The following is a 13,610-nucleotide window of genomic DNA, read 5'->3' on the forward strand; positions in this document are numbered from 1 at the left end:
GTAATACAGTCTTATCACTTCTCTCTTTGCCTGGACACCCCCCTGCAATCTAGAACGATGAGTTACTCTGTAGGCGTGCAGCACACTGGCATATCATTGGGCTTCCCTTTTACCCTCAGCAGTGTCCTCATCTCACCTCTCTGTTAGAGCTCCTGCTTCCTGTAAAGTATTTCTATTCCTGTTTGGTGCATTGTAATCTTCTTACTTCCTTGAAGAAGGGTCCATATGATCTACGTATATTAAAGTTGTAGAAATGATTAGAAATTACTTTGTCCCCAGGTTTGTGTGGCGTTTTCGCCTAGCATACAAATCTCAATAGGAACCTACTTTCCAGTTGCTGCTGCTGTTGAGAGGTCTATTTCATGTCTCTTAATGTTCCTTTATACGTAATCTGTGTATCATCTCTTGGAGTTCTTTGGTATGCAAAAATGTCATGATGATATGTGTTCTAATTACTTAAAGAAATACTTGCTTTGATGGATCAGTTCTTAGATACTGTGATTTTTTTTTTTTTTTGAGATTAAGAAGTTTCCCTGTATGTGTTTCTTTCTTCCTCCCATTTTTTCTTTCTGGAACTCTGAATAATCTGGAGTTAGACATTAAAATTGCTCATATAGTTGTCTTTTTTCACTTACTCTTTTTCTTTTAGATCAGCTTTATTTATTTTTATTTTTGAGACAGAGTCTCACTCTTGTTGCCCAGGCTGGAGTGCAGTGGCGCAATCTTGGCACACTGCCACCTCTGCCCCCTGGGCTCAAAGCAGTTCTCCTGCCTCAGCCTCCCGGGTAGCTGGGATTACAGATGCCCCCCACTACAACTGGCTAATTTTTGTATTTTTAGGAGAGACAGTGTTTAACCATGTTGGCCAGACTAGTCGCAAACTCCTGACCTTGGGTGATCCGCCTGCCTCGGCCTCCCAGGGTGCTGGGATTATGGCATGAGCCACTGCGCCTGGCCTTATTTATTTATTTTTTTTAGAGTCTCATTCTGTTGCCCAGGCTGGAGTGCAGTGGAACGTCTGACCTCACTGCAGCCTCTGCCTCTTTGGTTCAAGCGATTCTCCTGCTTCTGGGACTACAGGTGTGCACCAACACATCCGGCTTTTTCTGTGTGTGTGTGTGTGTGTGTGTATGTGTATTTTTAGCTGAGACGGGGTTTCGCTATGTTGGCCAGGCTGGTCTTGGACTTCTGACCTCAAATGATTCACCCACCTCAGCCTCCCAGAGTGTTGGGATTACAGGCGTGAGCCATTGTGCCCAGTCAAGATCAGCTTTCTAGAAAAGTTCCTTAAGTTTATCTTTTAACCCTTGTACCTTTTGGGGGAGTTTTTAAATTATAATTTTTAATTTCCTGGGAAATTAAACAAAAAAATCCATAGAGTTCTGTTCTTATTTCATATAGGAAATATCTCTCTGATTATTTTTTAAATTATGAAGTTTTCAAACACATACAAAAATATAGTATCGTGTACCTATCATCCAATTTTTTTTTTTTTCTGGTGAGAAGATATACATATTTAGAATTAGCCATCCGGACTTAGTTTATCCCAATTTTGTTGACAACATCCAGAGCATGGTAACCAGGAGCCAGTCAAACATATGCCTTCTTTTGTTCATCAGGCCTGATCAAGGTGTGGACATTGGCCACATCAGTGTCATAGAGCTTCTTCATAAGACTGTGAAGGCTTGTTGACCTGTCGCTTGTTGGCTTTAAGATCCACAGTGAGCACAAGTGTGTTATCTTCTCTATTCTTCATGGAAGACTCAGTAGTCAATAGGAATTTGATGACAGCATGGTGGTCAGTCTTGCTTCTACTGAGGATGCTCTTGCGAAGATATGTGGGCTGCCTCCAGAGTCTCAGTGTCTGGGCTGCTAGAAGATGAGTGACATGCAGATCTTCTTTTTTTTTTTTTTGTGGCTTTCACCACGGCCTTTTTGGCCTTCACAGCCTTTGCTTTGGCTTCAGCCTTAAGAGAGGCAGGAGTTTCCTTCTTTGCCATCAGTGCCATCTTGTGAAAAAGGCACCATAATTCAATTTTGAGGCAAATCGTGGACATTATGTATTATTTGTAAACATTTCCAAATGTATCTCTGAATGTTAAGTACTCCTTTAAAAATCATGGCCCAGGTGTGCTGGCTCACGCCTGTAAGCTCAGCACTTTGGGAGACTGAGACAGTCAGATCACGAGGTCAGCAGTTCGAAACCATCCTGGCCAATATGGTGAAACCCCATCTCTACTAAAAATACAAAAATTAGCTGGGCATGGTGGTGCATGCCTGACGTCCCAGCTACTTGGGAGGCTGAGGCAGAAGAATTGCTTGAACCTGGGAGGTGAAGGTTGCAGTGAGCTGAGATCATACCACTGCACTCCAGCCTGGGTGACAAAGTGAGACTCCATAACAAAAAAAAAATCGTAAGTAGGATATTCTCACACCTACAAAATTTATAATTCCTTTACATCAAATTTACAGGCAAAAGCTGGGGGAGGGGGTTGGTGTGTACCTGTAGTCGCAGGCATCCAGGAGGCTAAGAGGCCAAGGTGGAGGCTCACTGAAGCCGGGATTTCAAGATCAGCCTGGGCAACATGGTGAGACCCTATCTCCAAAAAAATAGGTAAATAATAACTATATTGGCAGTGTTACGATTTTTCTGTTTTCTCATAAATTTTAAAAGTTGATTTCTTTGATTCATACTGTTTGAAGTCTGTCTGGTTTTTCCATAGAAAAACTCTATCTCCATGTTGTTTTAATTACAATTTCTCTGATCATGTGCTCTTTTGAAGATGCTATTGCTGCTTTGAAGTTTGTTTTGTTTCTTACATCGCTTCCTCTGAACGCCCCACTGCTTTCTGCTGAGCTCAGTTTACATCCTTTTCGTGGTTCCTTAAGGAACTACCTTGAGTGATAAACACACACACCCATTTAGATGCCTTTTTTTTTTTTTTTTGAGATGGAGTTTTGCTTTTGTTGCCCGGGCTGGAGTGCAATGGCAGGATCTCAGCTCACTGCAACCTCCACCTCCCAGGTTCAAGCAATTCTCGATTCTCGTGCCTCAGCTTCCCAAGTAGCTGGGATTACAGGTGCCTGCCACCACGCCCAGCTAATTTTTTGTATTTTTAGTAGAGACAGGGTTTCACCATGTTGGCCAGGCTGGTCTTGAACTCCTGACCTCAGGTGATCCACCCGCCTCAGCCTCCCAAAGTGCTGAGTATAGGCCTGAGCCACCGTGCCCAGCCTAGATGCCTTTTATATTGCTCTCACTCTTTAGCATACGATTGAATTCTAGGTGGTTGTTTTTCTTTAGTACTTGAAGATATTTTATGGCCCTCTTGGCCTCTGTCTTTGCATCTGAGAAGTCTGTAGTCAATATAATTTATATTCCTTTGTAGATAAGTAGCCTTTTCTCTTCAGTAACTTTAAAGTTTCACACATGATTCTTTATATTCTACAGTTTACCTTCAGTGTAGCTGGTGGCTGATGTCGGCTTTCAAATCAAGGACTTACGTATCCTTTCAGCTTGGGGTAAAAACAATCATTATATCTCACATTGCTTCTTTTCTTTTCCCTTTATTCTTTTCCTCTGGAATTCCTGTTAGACACACATGCATATCTTCAATCCATCTGAAATTTGTGAATGCAAGAGATGTTTTTTCCAAACAGAAAGCCATTTGTCTTGATAGTATTTATTAAATATAAAAACTACATTTCAGGAAATCCATGTTAACTGTATAAATTAAACAAAATCCCATGGTGATTCACCTAGTGAATCTCGCCATTTATTCAAATATTTTTTCCTGTTGTTTCATAAAGTTGTTTAGTGTCTGTAATTAGTCCTCTAGCTAGAAAAGAAATAAAACTATGAGGATTGAAGGATTAAACCTGCAGTACAATTCTTAACATCTTTTACCACAAGGCAAACTGTAAGGTTATCCTTGTAAATAAGTTATAAAACAGGTGTGTTTCATAGGGAAATTATTTTTTCTGTCTCAAAAAGTTAACTTTAAAAAGTAGCAAATTGTCCATTAAATTTAATTGAGCAGTCATGCATTAACTGGTTGGTTCTCTTTAGTTTTAATTTTTTAAAATAACTCATGCTCCAGCCACCCAGATCTGAAAGTGGTCTGCAGGAGAAGCCAGTACAAAGAATCAGGATGGTATTTCTTAAAGTGGGTAAGGATGGTTATATTACATGTCCATACAAATCCCAGTAAAGATTTTAAGCTGGTTAGACCTTGCTGAGAGATAATGGGGAGGCTCTACAATTTTGTATTCACCTTTCACCAAATGGGACCCTGTTTCCAGCTCTCTTTTACCTGAACCTGCTTCTTTGGCTACAGGGAGAACTCCTGGTGAAAATGCATCCGTCCTGTGACTGAATTGGAGAAACAAGAACAGAAACATACCAACCTCTCTCCTCTTTTATATAGGCTTATGTACTCACAAAATGGCAGTTATTGACCTATCCTCCACATGGGCTTTGCCTAAACAGGACTCTGCTTATTTCCATCTTAGAAATGCTGAAGAGGAAAGGATGATTGCTGTATTTCTGACAACCTGGTTACAGGAACCAATGACCTTCAAAGATGTAGCTGTGGAGTTCACTCAGGAGGAGTGGATAATGCTGGATTCTGCTCAAAGAAGTCTATACAAAGATGTGATGCTGGAAAACTATCGAAATCTCACCTCCGTGGAATATCAATTGTGCAGGCATACTGTGATCTCCCCATTGCATCAAGAAGAGATAAGGAATATGAAAAAGAGAAATCCCCAAGGCATCTGTCCAGATCAGAAGATTCAACCTAAAACCAAAGAATCAACTATGCAGAATATTTTGGGAGAGGAACCATTCAATGCAGTGAAAATAAAATTTACAATGGATAATTGGTCCTCCACATTAAGAGAAGACTGGGAGTCCTCTCATAAGATCAGAAAACAGTATAAGATCAGAAAACAGCATAAGATTCCTGGGGGACATTGGAGGCAAGTGACATATGCCCCAAAGGAAACAGTATCTCAGGAGCTATTCTGTGACTATCATGAATTAGAGGAAAACTCTAAACATCGATCAAAACTTATTTTTTCACCGTGCATTTTCACCAGTAAACATTGTCAAAACTGTTACTCAGAGATTGGATGTTTGAAACACAATTCAATCATAAACATTTATGTGAAAAACTCTGTAGGTGAGAAGCTCTATGAAAGTCATGAATATGATACAAAGCTATGGCATCTTCAGAGAAATCAAACAGTACAAAAAGAGTACACATATTCTAAACATGGAATGCACTTCAAGCATGATATGTTTACTCTACCTAACAATTTGCATACGGAACAGAATTCTTGTGAATGTAATAAAAACAAAACCCTGTGTCATCCGTCATCCCTTAAGAAACAAGGACAAACTCATATGGAAAAGAAACATGAATGTAATCAATGTGGAAAAGCCTTCAAAAGGATTTCTAATCTTATTTTACACAAGAAAAGTCACATGGGTGAGAAACAGTATGAATGTAAAGAATGCAGTAAAGTGTTCAGTGATTCCTCAACTTTAAGGAGACATTTAAGAACTCACACTGGAGAGAAACCCTATGAATGTAATCAATGTGGAAAAGCTTTCAGTCAAAAAACATCCCTTAATGCTCATGTGAGAACTCACACTGGAGAGAAACCTTATGAATGTAATCAGTGTGGAAAATCCTTTGGCACAAGCTCTTACCTTATAGTGCACAAAAGAATACACACTGGTGAAAAGCTCTATGAATGCGGTGAGTGCGGAAAAGCCTTCAACACGAGCTCTCACCTTAAAGTTCATAAGAAAATTCACACTGGAGAGAATCTTTATGAGTGCAGCGACTGTGGGAAAGTTTTCAGTGGGCTCTCGTCCCTTAGAATGCACGTAAGAACTCACACCGGAGAGAAACCCTATGAATGTAAGGAATGTAGGAAAGCCTTCAGTGTTTCGTCTTCCCTTAGGAGACATGTGAGAGTTCACACCGGAGAGAAACCCTATGAATGTATTCAGTGTGGAAAAGCTTTCAGTCAGAGCTCTTCACTTATTACACACAAGAGAGTTCATACTGGGAGAGAGATCCTGTAAGTGTTATGAATGTGGAAGTGCTGTTTTCATGGTCTTAAGGTAGATTCCAATCTCCTTGTCTTAGTCTTTGTTCTCTAGAATAACCATTTAAAGTTATAAATCTTTCATAATATAATACCTTGTTCTATAAATACTGTGTAATGACTTTTTTGATCCATGGCTATCTAGAATCAGGTGTTTTAATATATGAGGTATGTATATTTTCAGTTATCTTTTTATTGTTGGTTTCTAAGTTAATTCCATCGTTTCTGGAGCATCTGGACTACATTTTACTGCTTTGTTAGTGTTTTTGTGAAAGTTGTTGTATGGCCCAGTGAGGCTGCTATTGCTGGTAGCCAACCAAACACTGAGCTCATCTTTCCTTACTTACGAATTCCATTTTAGTCAAGAACAACAAGATCTCTGGTTATAGAATTCTTATTTGACCTCTTGTAACCAAGGGTAGCCATGTCATTCATTCCTGCTGATTCAGAAATAGACTGACATCACTGGGAGCAGAACTGTCTATCTTGTCCTCTACTTTTTGCACTTTACCTTTTTCCCTATGAATTTGCCATTCCTAGAGCTGCTGAAAGAGCTATCTCGTGGCCATGAGAGTGACAACTGTGGCCTAAGGATGAAGTAGAAGAAAGAGAACCTTGTTCCTCAAAGAAATCTTTAAATAGTTGTACCAGCCCTGCACTGCTTGTATCGGACACGTTTCTATGGGAGAAAATATATATTAATTGACTTTTTTCTTTTTTTCAGTTTTTCAGACAGGGTCTCTGTCAGGCTGCAGCGCAGTGGTGTGGTCACAGCTCATTGCAGCCTCAACCTCCCGGGCTCAAGTGATCCCTCCTCAATAGTTGGGATCACAAATGCATGCCACCCTGCCTCGCTAATTTTAAAAAATATATTTTGTAGAGACGGGCTCTTCCTGTCTCTACAGGCTGGTCTCAAACTCCCGGGCTCAAGCAGTCCTCCTGCCTTTGCCTCCCAAAGTGCTAGGATTACAGGCTTGAGTCACCATGCCTGGCCGTTAACTGATTTTTTTTTAAGCAGTACATAAATGCAGTCAAGGCAGTCACCATATTGTAGAGGAAAAAAAAACAGGTATATAGAGTTAACTGTTTTATGTTGGATGTATACATTTGAAGAGGAACATAGGAAAAAAAAAGAGTATAGAAAAGGAACGTTGACAGAACTTTTGTGCTTCGGTAACAGATGAAGGTAGAGCCAAGACCACTGAAAGCAAGTGTGTAGGGCAGCAGAAAGATTATTCCAACATTTCAGCATTGGAGCTACAGAAAGTTTTCAGATAGAGGGGAGGTTACCAATTTTAAATGCTAAATAAAGCATGAGATTTTGCTGGTTGGTCTTGCAGATTCTGACCAGGTTAGTTCTAATTTGTTAGTAAACAACATACGGAAAGGACGGCATTTGGTGGAAGAAAGAGGCAGTAGTTGATTCGTATTAACTTCAGAGGATTGTGAGAGATCCAGGTGAAGAGGTTGGTGCTCAATTCTAGGCCTGAGGAGCTGTCTAGATAGAGATATAAATTTTAGTGACATTAGTAAACAGACTATAACAGGCTTTGTGACGGTGAATAAGAATGAAAAGAGAACGTCTGACCTAGCCTGAAGACATACATTTAAAGGAACCATAGTAGAGAGATAAGAGGAAAACACGAAGAATGGAGTTTCACTGAACCAAGACAAAGGAGTTTTAAAGAGGAAGGTGAAGTTGGCTGGGCACGGTAGTTCACGCCCATAATCCCAGCGCTTTGGGAGGGCAAAGCAGGTGGATCATGAGGTCAGGAGATCAAGAACATCCTGGCCAACATGATGAAACCCTGTCTCTACTAAAATACAAAAATTAGCCAGGCGTGGTGGCACATGCCCGTAGTCCCAGCTACTTGGGAGGCTGAGGGAGGGGAATCGCTTGAACAGGAGGCGGAGGTTGCAGTGAGCCGAGATCACACCACTGCACTCCAGCCTGGTGACACAGCAAGACTCCTTCTCAAAAAAAAAAAAGGTGAAGTTAACTATTTTCAGTGTTACTTAGGGATCAAATTAGATGAAGTCTAAGAAGGTAAACACATACAGACGTGAAGATGGCTTGTATATGTTTACCTTTTTAGACGTCATTCTTACCTTCACAGAGCCTGTTATAGTCTATAAACATTTGTGATTGTAGTTGGAAATAACATAGTGGTATGTTGGAGATGGGTGCTAGACTGGGAATCTATAAAGGGCAAAGAAGTAAAGACTGGATGTAGACAAGTTTGAATAATAGGAGAAAGGGTAGTAGCTGGAGAGAAATTTGGAGTAAAGAGATAATACATTTAAAATATAAAAAACTAGAACATGTTCAAATCCTAGTGTGATACATGTAGTATGGTGAGGTTTAACATGCAGCTTAATAAAGTTTAATATAAGTTTCTGTGAATGTTATGGAGATGTTTAGAGCACAAACAAAAGGATTGGTATTTGCCATCGGGAGGAGGGATACTCCCACCGTTGCCTCAGGAGTAAAGGAGAAATTGATGGGTTGGTTTAAATTACCTGTTTGTTTACATACACCTAAGTTCACTGAGCAGCGGTCAAAATATGTGAACTGTATAATGCTGTTTTGTGTTTCCTAAGAGCTACTATGTGGGAGCCACTGCTAATTACTAACCAAATATTTATATTTGTATTCTTTATGAATAAGTCTTCAGTTTTGCTAACAGTAGTATCGTATCTAGCTACAAAACTACTTATCCCAGCCTCTTTGTAGCCAAGAGATGCCATTTCTACTGTTCCTGGCCAAAAAAAATACACATGGGATTATAGGTTTCATGGTAAGGTTGTCTGCTAAGAGTAAGGTGGATGAAATACTGGAGGGAGGTTTTAGTGAAGAACATCTCTATATATTTGAAAGTCCTTTGAAGTTATCAATAGGGCCATCAGTGGAGAAGGCACCAAAGCAACTAGCAAAGTCTAAGTGAATGAGGAGAGGCCATTTAAATAAAAGCCAGAAACAGGAGGGAGAAAGTGGTATAACTAGATGTTATGAACCTCAAAGGAAGGAGGGGTTTTTACAAGGCTACAATGGTTAGAAGCAATGTTGGGGAGCAAGGAAGATACTGATCCTACTTTCTAACCTATAGATACGTGGAGTACATGGGAATAAGCCCCCCTTTGATGTGATTATTGTCAGATAGGTGTTTTTTCTTCCCCAGGTAACAGCCAAGTTTAATTCAAGGAAATGTTCAGGGAAATAATTGAGGATATTAAGGAAGTTTATTACTCAGGAATCTCAGAGGGCACCATGAAAGTGTCCAGACGGGCAAGGGTCTAGAGTTTATGGCTTTGGCATGAGGAATACAGTATTGGTAGAAGAAAAAAGATGAGACTGGGGGCCATGACCAGTGAAAACAAAATTTAGAGTGAGTATAGATTAAATCCTAGCAGTCTATTAGATGATGGATACTTAGGTCTAACAGGATTCCTATGTAGCTTGGAAAGGAGAGCCTGCAATCATGCTATGAAACCAAGTATTTTTTGGTTTTAGGTGTTAGCAGCCATGGTGGGTACAGCACTAGGAATCAGTAATTAGAAAATGGTCCCAGCTGCATGTGGTCCTTGGGTGAGGAGATCATCTTCAGGAGTACTCGGAAAGGGACTGTGCTCTGCTTGGTTGGGATTGGAATTTACACTCTGATTTTGGCCCAGTGATCTTGGAACAGTTTCAGCATCTCAAATCTGAAAATCTGAAATTCAGAATGCTCCAAAACCTGAAACTATTTATGCACCATTGTGACTTTCAAAAGAAGTCCTCATTGGAGCATTTAAAATTTTGGATTTTCAGGTTTGTGATGCTCAACTGGAAGGTATAATGCAAATATTCCAAAATCCAAAGCACTTCTGGCCCCAAGCATTCTGGATAAGGGATCCTCATCCTATACACTAGCAGGTAGACTGAGGCACAGTCTCACCCGGCATCTCACCTGGATTCTATTGCAGTAGCCTCCTAACTGGTTTCCTTGACTTGAATCTTAACGTTGTTTTAGTATGTTTTCTGTGCAGCTGCCATCATATCCTATTTTTTAAAAATTGTGGTTTTTAATTATAAAACTAATATATGCATAAGGGAAAGCAATGTAAATAACTTCTGCCCTACACAGAAGGGAAACCCCAGATTCTCCTGCCTTAAAAAACTAATATTGTAGGTGAGTGTGCATTCTGTCAGACTTTATGAACATACAAACATTTGTTTTCATTTTATAAAAATTGGGGCCAGGCGCAGTGGCTCACACCTATAATCTCAGCACTTTGGGAGGCCAAGGCAGGCAGATCATGAGGTCAGGAGATAGAGACCATCCTGGCCGTGGTGAAACACCGTCTCTACTAAAATATTTTTTAAAATTAGCTGGGCGTGGTGGTGCGCGCCTCAGGAGGCTGAGGCAGGGGAATCGCTTGAATCCAGGAGACAGAGGTTGCACTGAGCCGAGATCATACCACTGCACTCCAGCCTGGTGAAAGAGCAAGACTCTGTCTCAAAAAAAAAAAAAAAAATTTGAGTTATACCTTTTATCTCACATCTTTTTTTTTAAAGATGTAATTTAGTTGCCCAGACTGGAGCGCAATGGCACATTCTCGCTCACTGGAGCCTCCCCTTCCTGAGTTCAAGCGATTCTCCTGCCTCAGCTTCCTGAGTAGGTAGGATTACAGGCATGTGCCACCACACCCGACTAATTTTGTATTTTTAGTAGAGACAGGGTTTCTCCATGTGGGTCAGGCTGGTCTTGAACTCCCAACCTCGGGTGATCCAGACGCCTCAGCCTCCCAAAGTGCTGGGATTACAGGTATGAGCCACTGCGCCTGGCCTATCCCACATCTTTTTAAACATCTTTCCATGCCAGTGCATGTAGTTCTATTTCATTTGTAATAGCCGCTTAGTATTTCATTATATGCTTCTACCATAATGTATTTAATCCATTTGCCTCCAAAGTTTTTATAACAAACAATACCGCAATCAATAATATTGTTTATATATTGTGCTTTCCTATCAGCTGTTCTGCTTTCAGGGTGATCCACCCAAATTACTAACCTGATCATACAACATTTCCCTTTTAAATCTAACTCTGGCATTTTTCTCCAGTTAAGATAAAATATTTTAACAAGACCTTACTCAAACTCTTACTTGCCTTCTCAGGCCTCATCCCTTATTATTCCCTTTATCTTCATTGTCTCCCTAACTTAACCTGTCCTATTTATCCTTTAGGCATCATGTCCTTTATCTGCTTTAACAATACTTATCACACTTTCACACAGTATTGCCTGTTTGTGTATTGTACCCTCTACACTCTAAGTTATGGTAAGGTGGAAACGTTGTCTAATTTTTTCATTGTTTTATTACTTGGCCCAGTGTAGGTGTTCACTTAAACATTTACAGTTCTTCAATAAATTTTGTGCCTTTTCTTTTACTTAGCATTCTAGCAGAAGCTTAACTTAAAAGGTATTTAAGGCTGGGCACGGTGGCTCAAGCCTGTAATCCCAGCACTTTGGGAGGCCGAGGCGGGTGGATCACGAGGTCAAGAGATCGAGACCATCCTGGTCAACATGGTGAAACCCCGTCTCTACTAATACAAAAAATTAGCTGGGCATAGTGGCACGAGCCTGTAATCCCAGCTACTCAGGAGGCTGAGGCAAGAGAATTGCCTGAACCCAGGAGGCAGAGGTTGCGGTGAGGCGAGATCGCGCCATTGCACTCCAGCCTGGGTAACAAGAGCGAAACTCCGTCTCAAAAAAAATAAAAGGTATTTAAGTGATTGTAAGGTAAAAGTTGCAAGGAGCTGGGTGCAATGGCTTGTGCCTGTAGTCCTGTCTACTCAGGAGGCAGAGGCAGGAGAAGGTTGAACCTGAGAAGCGTAGGTTGCAGTGAGTCAAGATTGCCCCACTGCACTGCAGCCTGGGTGACAAGAGCGAGACTCTGTCTCAAAAAAAAAAAAAAAGTTACCCATGGTAGCCTGGGTCTGTGGTCCCAGCCACTAGGGAGGCTGAGCTAGGATCACGCGAGCCAGGAGGCTGAGGCTGCAGTGAGCTGTGATTGCACCACCGCACTCCAGCCTGGGGGACAGAGTTAGACCCTGTCTAAAAACAAACAAACTTGGGACAGTTAAGCAGTAAGTGTCATAACCTTTAAATATTTAAAACCTAGCAATTTTAAACTGAGATTTTATAAAAGGACTCTTCATATAAGCATTTATAAGTAACAATATTCACCTCAATTTCAGTGTAGTGAGAAACTGGAAAATTCCTAAATTCCCAGTAACAGTAAAATGGAATATAATGCAGTCATTAAAATGTAATTGTGTGGATTGACATGTGGAGATCAAATTGACACATTACAAATTTTAAATAGTCACAAAATATTAGTATATGATGGTTTTTAATGCATATTATAAATGTGTGTACGTACATTGAAAATATGGAAAGATATACAGCAAAGTGTTATCAATGGTTATGTCATGTTTTATCTTTTGTCTTTTTTTAAGATGTCTAGTTTAGTGAACAGAGCTGTTGTCTGTTTTTTAAAAATAATTATGGCCGGGCGCAGTGGCTCACGCCTATAATCTCAGCACTTTGGGAGGCTGAGGTGGCCGGATCATGAGGTCAGGAGTTCAAGACCAGACTGGCCAACATGGTGAAACCCCGTCCCTGCTAAAAATTACAAAAGTTAGCTGGGCATGGTGGCTCGTGCCTGTAATCCCAGCTACTTGCGAGGCTGAGGCAGGAGAATTGCTTGAACTGGGACCCGGGAGGTGGAGGTTGCGGTGAGCGGAGACCGCGCCACGGCACTCCAGCCTGGGCTACAGAGCGAGACTCCATCTCAAAAAAAAATAATTCTATCATTAATTTCTTAATCCTTTTTAAAATTTTTTAATTTTTTATTTTTCAGAAGCCCTAGAAGCTAACTTAATACTTTTAAAAGAATGATTTTAATATCTTCAAAGTTGTAAAGTAAATAATTTCCTTAGGCTGTTGGACACATAGATTCTTTTCATTTTTTAAAATACCAGATAAAAAATTGAAAATAAATTTTTTGACTTACCTTTTCTATCTCCTACCTTTTAAAGGCAAACTTTGAAAGTGTTAATAAAGAACATGGATACTTTTTAGACATCCTCTTATTCTAGGCAAAATTCAATATATGAAATGTACAAATAAGGTTCTATGATAAGAACAGGGAACTGTGTTAGAAAAAGCAGTCAGGGGCTGGGCATGGTTGCTCACACCTGTAATCCCAGCACTTTGGGAGGCCAAGGCAGGTGGATCACAAGGTCAGGAATTCAAGACCCACCTGGCCAATATGGTTAAACCCCATCTCTACTAAAAATACAAAAATTAGTGGGGCATTGTAGCGGGCACCTGTAGTCCCAGCTACTTGGGAGGCTGACGCAGGAGAATCGCTTGAACCCAGAAAGCAGAGGTTGCAGTGAGCCAAGATCATGCCACTGCACTCCAGCCTGGGCGACAGAGCAAGGCTC

The 13,610-nt window shown here is 40.6% G+C and overlaps 1 non-coding gene across 1 annotated transcript; it reads left to right on the top strand.

The window, feature by feature from the left end:
* The first annotated feature begins 3,262 nt into the window (after positions 1-3,262).
* LOC105732890 (uncharacterized) lies at positions 3,263-7,951 on the top strand. Its single transcript, XR_010343778.1, has 2 exons — positions 3,263-3,522; positions 4,338-7,951. It is a non-coding gene; the product is annotated as an uncharacterized LOC105732890 (transcript).
* Positions 7,952-13,610: the final 5,659 nt, after the last annotated feature.

The sequence above is a fragment of the Aotus nancymaae genome, unplaced genomic scaffold, assembly GCF_030222135.1.
Source record: "Aotus nancymaae isolate 86718 unplaced genomic scaffold, 86718_ANA_hifiasm-v0.15.2.pri h1tg000021l, whole genome shotgun sequence".
NCBI lineage: Eukaryota > Metazoa > Chordata > Mammalia > Primates > Aotidae > Aotus > Aotus nancymaae.